The sequence below is a fragment of the Lycium ferocissimum genome, chromosome 12 (assembly GCF_029784015.1).
Source record: "Lycium ferocissimum isolate CSIRO_LF1 chromosome 12, AGI_CSIRO_Lferr_CH_V1, whole genome shotgun sequence".
Classification (NCBI taxonomy): domain Eukaryota; kingdom Viridiplantae; phylum Streptophyta; class Magnoliopsida; order Solanales; family Solanaceae; genus Lycium; species Lycium ferocissimum.
Window position 1 is genome coordinate 1,436,592 of NC_081353.1, and position 9,983 is coordinate 1,446,574.

The 9,983-nt window shown below is 35.4% G+C and overlaps 1 pseudogene; it reads left to right on the forward strand.

The window, feature by feature from the left end:
• The first annotated feature begins 968 nt into the window (after nt 1-968).
• Nucleotides 969-8,294, forward strand: LOC132040081 (G-type lectin S-receptor-like serine/threonine-protein kinase At4g03230; annotated as a pseudogene).
• Nucleotides 8,295-9,983: the final 1,689 nt, after the last annotated feature.

The following is a 9,983-nucleotide window of genomic DNA, read 5'->3' on the forward strand; positions in this document are numbered from 1 at the left end:
TATTAAGTAACATTTACAAATAAATATCACTTAAGTATCAAGTATCTTTTGATTTTATTTTCAAACACCATCTTAATTAACACCTAATTAATATTATTACAGTAATCATTGTTAAAATTGGGAAATAATGTTAACAACTACTTCCTCTGGTTCAAAATAAATTTCCACTTAACTTTTTTCGCTAAAAAAATACTAACTCCTAGTCAAAAAATAGGTAAATAGACTAAATTATCTTTTATTAATAAGACTCTTGCTTATTTACTTCCTTGACTAAATAGAGGCAAATCTGAAAAAATAAAGTTAATTCTTTTTTGATTTAGTAAGTGAACACTTATTTTGAATCAAAATAAAAAGACCAAGAGAACACTTATTTTGAACCGGAGGGAGCACTTAACAACGAGGTACATATATTTAATTACGGCATTTCTCATATAAAAGAAAATTTTAGTGTAATTCAAGACATATAAATTAAACTTTTTGAAAATATACCTTAAAAAAAAAGAATTCCAAAAAAAATAAAAATAATAATGAATAGAAATATTACGTGAATTGATGGTATCGGATCACTCCAATACTACATCGGCTACGGAACATTTCACAATAAAATTCGCAACAAAATTCCCATTTTCACAAAATTTGTTGTGAATTTTTTATATTTCTTGACGAAATATCCCCAAGTAATTTCATGCGGATTAAAAATCCACATGTAATTTACCTGGGAAACATAAATTCGCAGGTAATAATTACCCACAAAGGTTTTTTCATCGGATTTTTTTTTTCGCAGGAAAATCCCCATGAAACTAAATCACATGCGGATTTTCCAATATAATTTCCAGAAAAATCCCCATGTAATTTGCATTTTTCTAGTAGTGACGATACTGTAGTATGCAGAATCACATTTCACCATTTATATCAGTCGGAAAATTTACCATTCTCTAGGGAATATACTTACACAACAGGGCATAACATTAAGCAAAATGTGAATAGAAAAGAAAGAAGACTTAACCAGTAGACTTGGCAAGCAGCCAAAAAGTAAGAAACCTGGAATACGGGACCAATAATTGTTGGAGCAGAATTTTATTGAATCATTTATCCCACTTTGAGAAATCCTTTCATTAAGTCCATCAAGCACCACTGATTATTCTCAGGACTCGTCGTCCGAATCTGAATATCATAGCCATTATTGTTTTATAAGCTAGCAGTATGCGGTCTGCTAGTGTTGTCTTGTTTGCATTTTTGCTGTGCCTGAGGCACTTCAACTGCGATTCTAGGGACACCAGAACCGCTGACAATGTATTATCTAAAGGGGAAACTCTTGTTTCAGCTCGAGAGATATTCGAACTGGGATTCTTTACAACTAAATCTGATGACGGTGAATCCTACAAATATGTAGGCATGTGGTACAAGGTGAGTCCCGAAACCGTTGTGTGGGTTACCAACACGGACAAACCAATTCCATCATCAACTGAACTTTTGGTTATTGCTATTGATGGTGATGGTAATCTCAAAGTGTTGGACTCAACGAGGACCTCTTATTTCTCAACAGAACTCAACAGTTCATCTTTGAATTTGAAGCATACAGCAAAGCTCTTGGATTCAAGAAACTTGGTTTTAATTGATGCTTTGTCAGGCAATAGCTTATGGCGAAGTTTTGACAACCCCACTGACACCTTCCTTCCTGGTATGAGAATGGACAATGGGCTGAAATTGACTGCTTGGACGATTACCCAAAAGGACCCGAGCCCTGGAAACTACACGTTTCGGCTAAATCAAGCAGGCAACTCCGAGTACACCATACGTCAAAGGACGGTCATCCACTGGAAAGGCTCAGCTTCTGCTTCTGCTAATCCCTTTAGTTTTAGTGAACTGCCCTCCCTTGTGGCATACATGTTATCCAACTTCAGTAAGGAATCTTTACCTCCAAGATGGTCTAATCGTTTTTTGTTACCTAATTTCTATAATTACACAAGGCTATTGATGAATTCCTCTGGAGAAATACAATTATTTCAGTGGTATGACAATAGTGGGTGGTTTCTTTTGTGGTTGGAACCGCAAGGTCCTTGTGGCGTGTTTAATACTTGCGGGAGATTTGGCGTTTGCAATAGCAAGAAAATGTCACGGTGCAAGTGTTTGCCAGGATTCGATCCTGCTTCTCCAGATGATTGGATTACCGGGAATTTTGTTGATGGTTGTTCAAGAAAGTCAGATAGTACTTGCAACCAGAAATCAGAGTTTGGAACGTTCTTGAATATGTATCCTATGAAATTTGAGGAGCCGGACCTGCCATATTCTGAGGCTAAGAGTGAAGATGATTGCAGAAGGGAGTGTCGAGACAGCTGTCAGTGCGTAGCTTATTCGTATGGTGAAGAACATAAAGAAGCACAGAGAGGATCTTCTGGCTCGAAAACTATATATAGATGGTCAATTTGGACCAATGATCTCAAAAATCTTCAGGAGAACTATACTGGTGGCTTCAACCTCTCTGTCCGCGTAGACATTTCTGATATTGGTACTTCCCTGTCACAATTTGCCTAATCCTACGCCTGATTCTCTACTTCTTTATTTTCCTTTTGAAATTCTTACAACAATTCTGTTTTGATTTTGGATTCCTACTCCATTTCTCTCTAAAATATTTCAGACATTTAGTCTTATGAAATTTATCACCTCAAACTTCTGAGACCACCCATAGCACGTCCTACTATTGGTTCACTTCAAATACACCATATACAATTGCAACATTCCAATTTGTCTAAACATCATAAATGGTATTGTTTTTGCATGCAGACTTCTATTGTTTCAGAGAACTGCCAATTTTTTCCAGGCTCTCCAGATTACATATCTTCATGATTTATTTTTTCAAAATTCTGTTAATCCTTTGAAACTAGATTGAACTAAGAATGTATGTAACCTTCCAGTTTTACCAAATACAACAAATATGTAACCTTCTTGCTCCCCTTTCCTTTACCTTCCCCATCCTTAGACAGAATGTGAGACTTTATGTTTATTTGTCACAAATGATAGATTTTTATCTTTTCTTTTAGTGTGTTATATATCTTATGTCCTAATTTAACATGTCTATTTCTCTCTAGAGTTTCTCTTCAGATTTTTTTGGTTAAGTGGATGTCATTTCGAAATAACGTTGGTGACATGCTGAGTTGATACTAAACTGAGAGTTGAAGCAGAGAAAATTCCAGTTTATCAGTTTTCAAATGACTCAACTGTTATGCTTACAATGCCTTGATTTAGGAAAAATACGGTGCTTTCATTCCATCATGTCTGAATGGATATTTTTGTAAGTTTGTTAGAGATAGGGGTAAATTTGGCCGGATAGTATAGTAGATTTGACTGGATAATATAGCAGTAGGAGTAGATTGGCCTGATAGTATAACGGAGGGTAAATATAGATAATATGGGGTAAATTTGAACCTTCCCTGAATTAATCCCTTTTTACAACATAGGATATAAAGGGAAATCACAAGGCCAACAGGAAAATGGTTAATTTTTCCTTATATTCATTAATTAACAGCCAATAACTTTGCTTCCCTTCAGTACTACTCCCTCTGTTCCAAGTTATATTTCATATTTTTACTTTTAATATGTTCAAAAAAGAATGTTAAACTTTTTTATTTGAATTTGGCTTTAAACTTCTCAATTTACCTTCAATGAGATGATTTATCGTTACACAATATCTTTCGTATTTTAAATCAAAAGCTTCAATTTTCTTTTGTTCTTTTAAATTTGGTGCTCAGTCAAACACCGGCACATAAATTGGAACCGAGGGGGTACTATTATAGACTTCACTGGACAGCCTACATAATCTGGTACAAATATTATTAATCCAATGAGGCCCTCCTTTGCCATTTCTTCCCTCCTTCTCACTTCACCTCTCAATCCCGAAAACAATTAGAGAAAGAAATCATTAAGTATACAATGTTGGAAAATATATACCAAGAACACAAAAAATATATGAAGAAGAATACAAAGATGAAGGCTTGACAATATGAACAATGAACACAGAATTGGAGGCTTGAAACACGTGCGAAACGCTTTCCTAAAAACGATATTTGCTCCCTCTCCTCTACGAGATTGTACGCAAATAGTTTTAGTGGATATGACAAGCCTGTGGAAATCTACACTAAGCAGACAATGGAAAGATCCGTCTTAGGCAAGCAAGAACTTTTCTGATTTTTAAGTGCAAGATTTTTGTTAAGGAAAAAGAGTTTTTTGGGAGGAAGAACAAAGTAACGTTTTTTTCATGCTTCAGAACTAAAACCAATTGTCTTTAAATAGACAAGAGAAGTTACAGATAATTAGAAAAGGCACATCCTTTCACTAAAAGACACCTTTCTATTTAAACTCTTTATAAATAATTTATATTTAAATAAAATCCCAACATACAATATCTTGTTCAACTAGAATGTCAGGGTGTAACAGAGTGTGGATAATTGAGGGTAATATCTCTAATTTTCATTTTGCAGAAGTAACAAGGAGAAATTGCAAGCCTTGCTGCCCAATCGTTATACCCTATCCATTGAGCAGTCAACCACATTGTCGTGATCCTCTTTATTATAGTTTCTCTTGTAATGATAAAACTGGAGAAGTTAGTTTCCGGACATTGAATGGCTCCTATCCTGTCATTGACGTTGACAAGGAAAACCGAAGATTTGTTAAACAATTGCATGCAGAAAATGTTTGTGATACCGAAAAGCCAGCGACTCAAGGTGTATGGCTCAACCAGTCATTGCCCTTTCATCAGATAAACTGGTGTTACAATGGTAAATTACAAAATATCAGTTTTGGTCCTCGAGTTAGTAATGAAATGCAGATCAAGTGGGACCTGCCATTAGAACCTACATGCATTGCTTCTACAGACTGAGGATTGGCCAAATTCAATTTGCAACAATACAGGACGAGGACACAAAAGGTGTCTGTGCAATCAATACTACAAATGGGAAGGTTCCATATTAAATTGTACCAAAGGTATTGATTCTTCCCCTCCCAAGTACCACCCCTCCTTTTTGGTAGTTAATGAATGTTTTTCCTTTACAACGCGTTAGTTTGGTTAAAAAAGAATGACACTTTTTCCTTTTTCGTCTGGTTAAAAAAGAATGAAACGTTCTTATATTTGGAAATTGTTTAACTTTGAACTACTTAGTTTACCTTAATGACATGTTCGTATAACCATAAAAATTCCATAACATGTTAAACAAGCTCTAAGAGCACCTTTTGGTATTTATGTGCCAAAAATCTTTGTTTCTTAAATTCTGTATCTAATCAAACAATGCCAATGAAACAGAGGTACAACATTGGACTATCGATGGGATTGTTTTTTGAAAATGCACTTGTTTCAGCCCTTTCACTGCAACAACCAGCAACAATTTGGTTATATTCTTCATCTTAATCACCTAAGAAAGATTCAATTTGTTTTGCTTCAGATCATGCAGCGTTAGGATCATGGAGTGAGAAAAAGGCAGCATCGCTGAAACTCAAAATTATTTTCGTCAGTCTAACTACTGGAATTATAACCGTGTGTTTTATTGGCTATCTAATCTATCATAGACAAAAGGTAGCAAGAAGGAAAGGTAATTAACGATGGAGCAAACTCAGTCATATCATCTTCCTGCTAGCTGGATATTGATATATATTGTGAATTTGTTGCTAATTTGGAACTTACTTTATCTCATGCGAAGCTAAGGAAATACTTTTAGAGAACGACAGTTCATGCAAATACACGATAACTGAAGATGATAAGAAGCAGATTGACGTCCCATTTTTCAGCTTGAAAAGCATACAAGTCGCTACTGACAACTTCTCAGATGCAAACAGGCTTGGTCGAGGGGGATTTGGCCCAGTTTACAAGGCTGGTTCTCATTTATTGTTTACTTCTTCTCCCTTCATTCCACTTTATGTGGCTTCGTTTGATTGTACTCGGGGTTTAAGAAAGAAAAAAACTTCTGAAATTTGTGGTTTAAAACAAGACTTAGCTATTTGTGTGATTATAAATCATCTGATTAAGAATAAAATGAGAATTTAAAAATTAAATTGTTTGTAATTATAGAAAGTTGACATTCTTTTGAACAGACTAAAAAGAAAAATATGTCACATAAATTTAGATAGAAGGAGTAACATCTTAATCATTTTTGAAATCATGTGTTATCATTGTGTAACTACTACTTAGTAAGGAATATTGTACAGGGTAAGTTCCCTCAAGGACAAGAAATGGCAGTGAAAAGGCTGTCAAGTTATTCTGGTCAAGGAGCTGAAGAATTTAGAAACGAAGTAATGTTAATTGCCAAGCTTCAACACAGAAATCTAGTCAGACTTTTGGGCTACTGCTTCGAGGCAAATGAAAAGATTTTATTGTATGAATATATGCCTAACAAAAGCTTAGACACCTTTATATTTGGTGAGTCTCCTAACTAGTCTTCTGCCCCTTCTCCTCTGCTATAACTTTTATGCAAATAGCTTGATAATTGTTCTGAAATTATCCTACACCGACCTTGCAAGATCATACTCTGCGCCAGTTATTGGATTGGAAGATCCGCTTCGATATTGTCTTGGGCATTGCTCGTGGGCTTCTTTATCTACACCATGATTCGAGGTTACGGATAATTCACAGAGATCTAAAGGCGAGCAATATTCTATTAGATGAAGAGATGAATACCAAAATATCAGATTTTGGCTTGGCGAGGATTGTTGAAGGCAAAAGTATAGAGGCTAACACAGAAAAGATTGTTGGAACATAGTAAGTATATAATTACAGTTTTAGCTCATCAATATGCTATTTAAAAACTCTAGAAAATCAAGTTTCAAGCCGTATTCTTGCCGCTCTGCCTATTTCTCTTACACCTTCATGCTTCCTCGGCAGAAAAGAAGAAAACATAGAGTTTTATGGCAGAGCTAGTATATTTTAATTTGTTTTTCCTCAACACTTCTGAAATCTTGTTGTGTGGTACACATGATTTAGTTACTCATGCGGTTTTGGATCATTTCTTGTTGTCACAGTGGCTATTTGTCACCAGAACATGCGTTGGAAGGACTCTTTTCAATCAAGTCTGATGTTTTTGCCTTTGGGGTAGTAGTTCTAGAAATCATCAGTGGGAAGAGAAACTTGGAACTTCTTGAAGCCAGAAACCTCTTGGGTCAGGTATGTACCAAAATATTCCTTCCATTTCATTTTATATGGCGTGTTTGACTGGTTATGAAGCTTAAAAAAAAAAGCAAAAAAAAAGTAAAATAAAAAAATCTACCTTTGGCACATACCGCAAGAACCCTTAGATCTATGGTTAAACAGCATTTTAAGTGGTTATAGGAGCATGTCGTTAACGTTAAAATGAGAAGTTTAAAGTTAAAAAGTTTTTAAATATAAAAATATGTCGATTCTTTTTGCAACAAACCAAAAAAAAAAAGGGTGTCATATAAAATAGATTAGAGAGAATAATGAGTCCGTTGCTTCTAATCATTGGATATTATTATTGACTCAATATATAATTACAGGCTTGGAAACTATGGATGGAAAATAAGGCATTGGAGATGATGGATCCAATACTAGTGGATACATGCATTGAAAACGAAGCATTAAAGTGCATCAATGTTGCACTTTTGTGTGTGCAAGAAGATTCAGGTGATCGCTCCACCATGTCAAATGTGATCATTATGCTTGGGAGTGAAAGCACGACTCTTCCAAGACCTAACCAACCAGCTTTTGTCACACAAAAAAACACGGCTAGCACGTCTTCTTCATCCTCTTATAAGCCATACACGGCTAGCTCCAAAAATGAGTTGACTGTCACAGTTGGAGAAGGTCGATAATGTATTAATTCATGAAGCACATGTTTTCTAGTAGATATTGCTTGACGGACTGGTAAAGTACATATTCAAAGACTTCAAACTCTATTTAACATTGTGCACAGAATGTCTATAGTTTCTGTAATAATGGTAATCGAAACTGCTTAATTATAAATACTACATAATTCAGTACTCTTTTGCAGTTATAAGAAGGCAGAAGGATGGTTAACTTGTGCTATAATTTTCTATTCCTCACTTCATACCCAATAACATTCTGGGAAGATCGTTTAGTACCTGATCTTCTAGTTATCAAAGGATTTGATTCACTTGGAATCAAGCCGACTGACTGCATATGAGCTTTTTTTTTATTTTTTTTAATTAGTTTTTAGTTTTAGAGTTTAAGTTATATGTAACTATCTCAACTTAAACTGGAAATTAAAGGATAATTTTCGGGTTTCTTATTGAATTAAAATCGGATTACAACTGAATTGAAACGAGAAATAGAAATGGAACATCTAAACTACTTTGATTCCGTGAATTAAGAATGAACACCTGCAGAAATTGTGAGAAGGGAGAGAGAAGAGGGAAGCAAAATGTGATTGAAGAGAGAATACCAAAAATCAGTTATGCCTCTGAACTCAACCTTGAGGTGGTTATATCTACTTCAACATGGAGATTAAATATGAGTAGTTGAGCTCATTAACTTGAGAGTAAATCCTGGCCTTCCACGTGTCCCCCATGCCTTTTATTATTTGAGCTCATGACAATCCCGCCTGCATCAAATAAACCTTGACCTCAAGGTTGGGAATCAAAACCTGGAAATCGAGTTTGCATATCTGTGTAATTCTCCCAAGTGGCATCTTCTGAAAGGAGGTTAGACCATTGAATCAAGACCTTCACTACAATATTATCCAGCTTCACCATTTTTCGAGTCAGAACAGCAAAGGTTTTACAACAAACGGGCTATCAGGATTGGTGGCAGGTAAATCAGTCTGAACCACAACTCTAGACCCAACCTTTCTCTTGAGGAGAGAAACAAGGAACATAGGATGCGTTTGTGAAGTAGGAGGCAACTCCAATTCGTAAGCTACGGGGTCAATCTTCTCAAGCATCTTGTAGGGCCATAATTCTTAGAATTAAGCTTCAAGTTCTTCCTTAAGGCCAAGGAAGTTTGTCTATAAGGTTGAAGCTTCAGAAAAACTTGATCACCAACTACAAATACCCCTTCAGTTTTGTTCTGATCTACATCATTTTCATCCTATGTATTATGGTCCACTTTTATGGGGGCATAAGAGCTACTATCATAACTTGGCTCTTTATTGGTTTAACAGAGTCACCACCTAATTAATTATGGGAATTAGGAAAATCGTTTTTAAGGTTAGTCTTCTTGAGAACCTTTTGAAAAGTATCAAAGTTCGTGTAAGGGTTCTGGTGATTCCTCGAGGAAGGTGTTAGGCACCTCGAAAGGAATCTGCACAATGCGGTTGACCCGTGGGTTTAAAAATTACGGCTAAAGTATATATTTGCTCAAAAATGTGTTTAAAGGGTATATATCTGAAAGTAGAAAATTAGTATAGTAAAGTCTTGTGTCATTATTTGTTTACTCATGGCATGTTTGAAAGAAAGAGAAACTTGTGAAACCCGTTTGAAATTTAGTTTAAAAAATGTAGTTAAACTTGTTCCAAAAAGAGTTAAATGATTTATATTACTTTCTTGGACCAAACACACTCAAAGTTTCCTTTGAGTAGAGTTCCACAATAATTGGCCCAAAGTAGTATGTATACATGGTGAAACGTAGCTTTACACGTGGCATCTAGCTAACAAAACACGTGGTGGTTAGAGTAGGATGTGTCAAGTCATTTCAGTGGGCCAAAGAAGAGGACTACTATTTTACCCTAGGTAAATTCACCGTAGTGAATTTACTTCGAAGTGATAGCTCGATAAGCTCATTAAATGGGGATGTCATGTCTTGCAGCCGTTACTCAATCAGACGTATTCGGTGACGTTACAATTGGCATTCAAGGCGGCATTTAAGACTCTGTATTAGTCATTATTGAGAATGATTAAGGGCTGATGATTGATTCATACACTATAAATAGGATTGTTGCTTGTAATTAGGGATCAGTGAACACAAGGCAATATTATTATATTAACTTCAAATTGCATTACTTAAAAAGCTCTTTTTATCCTTTAGC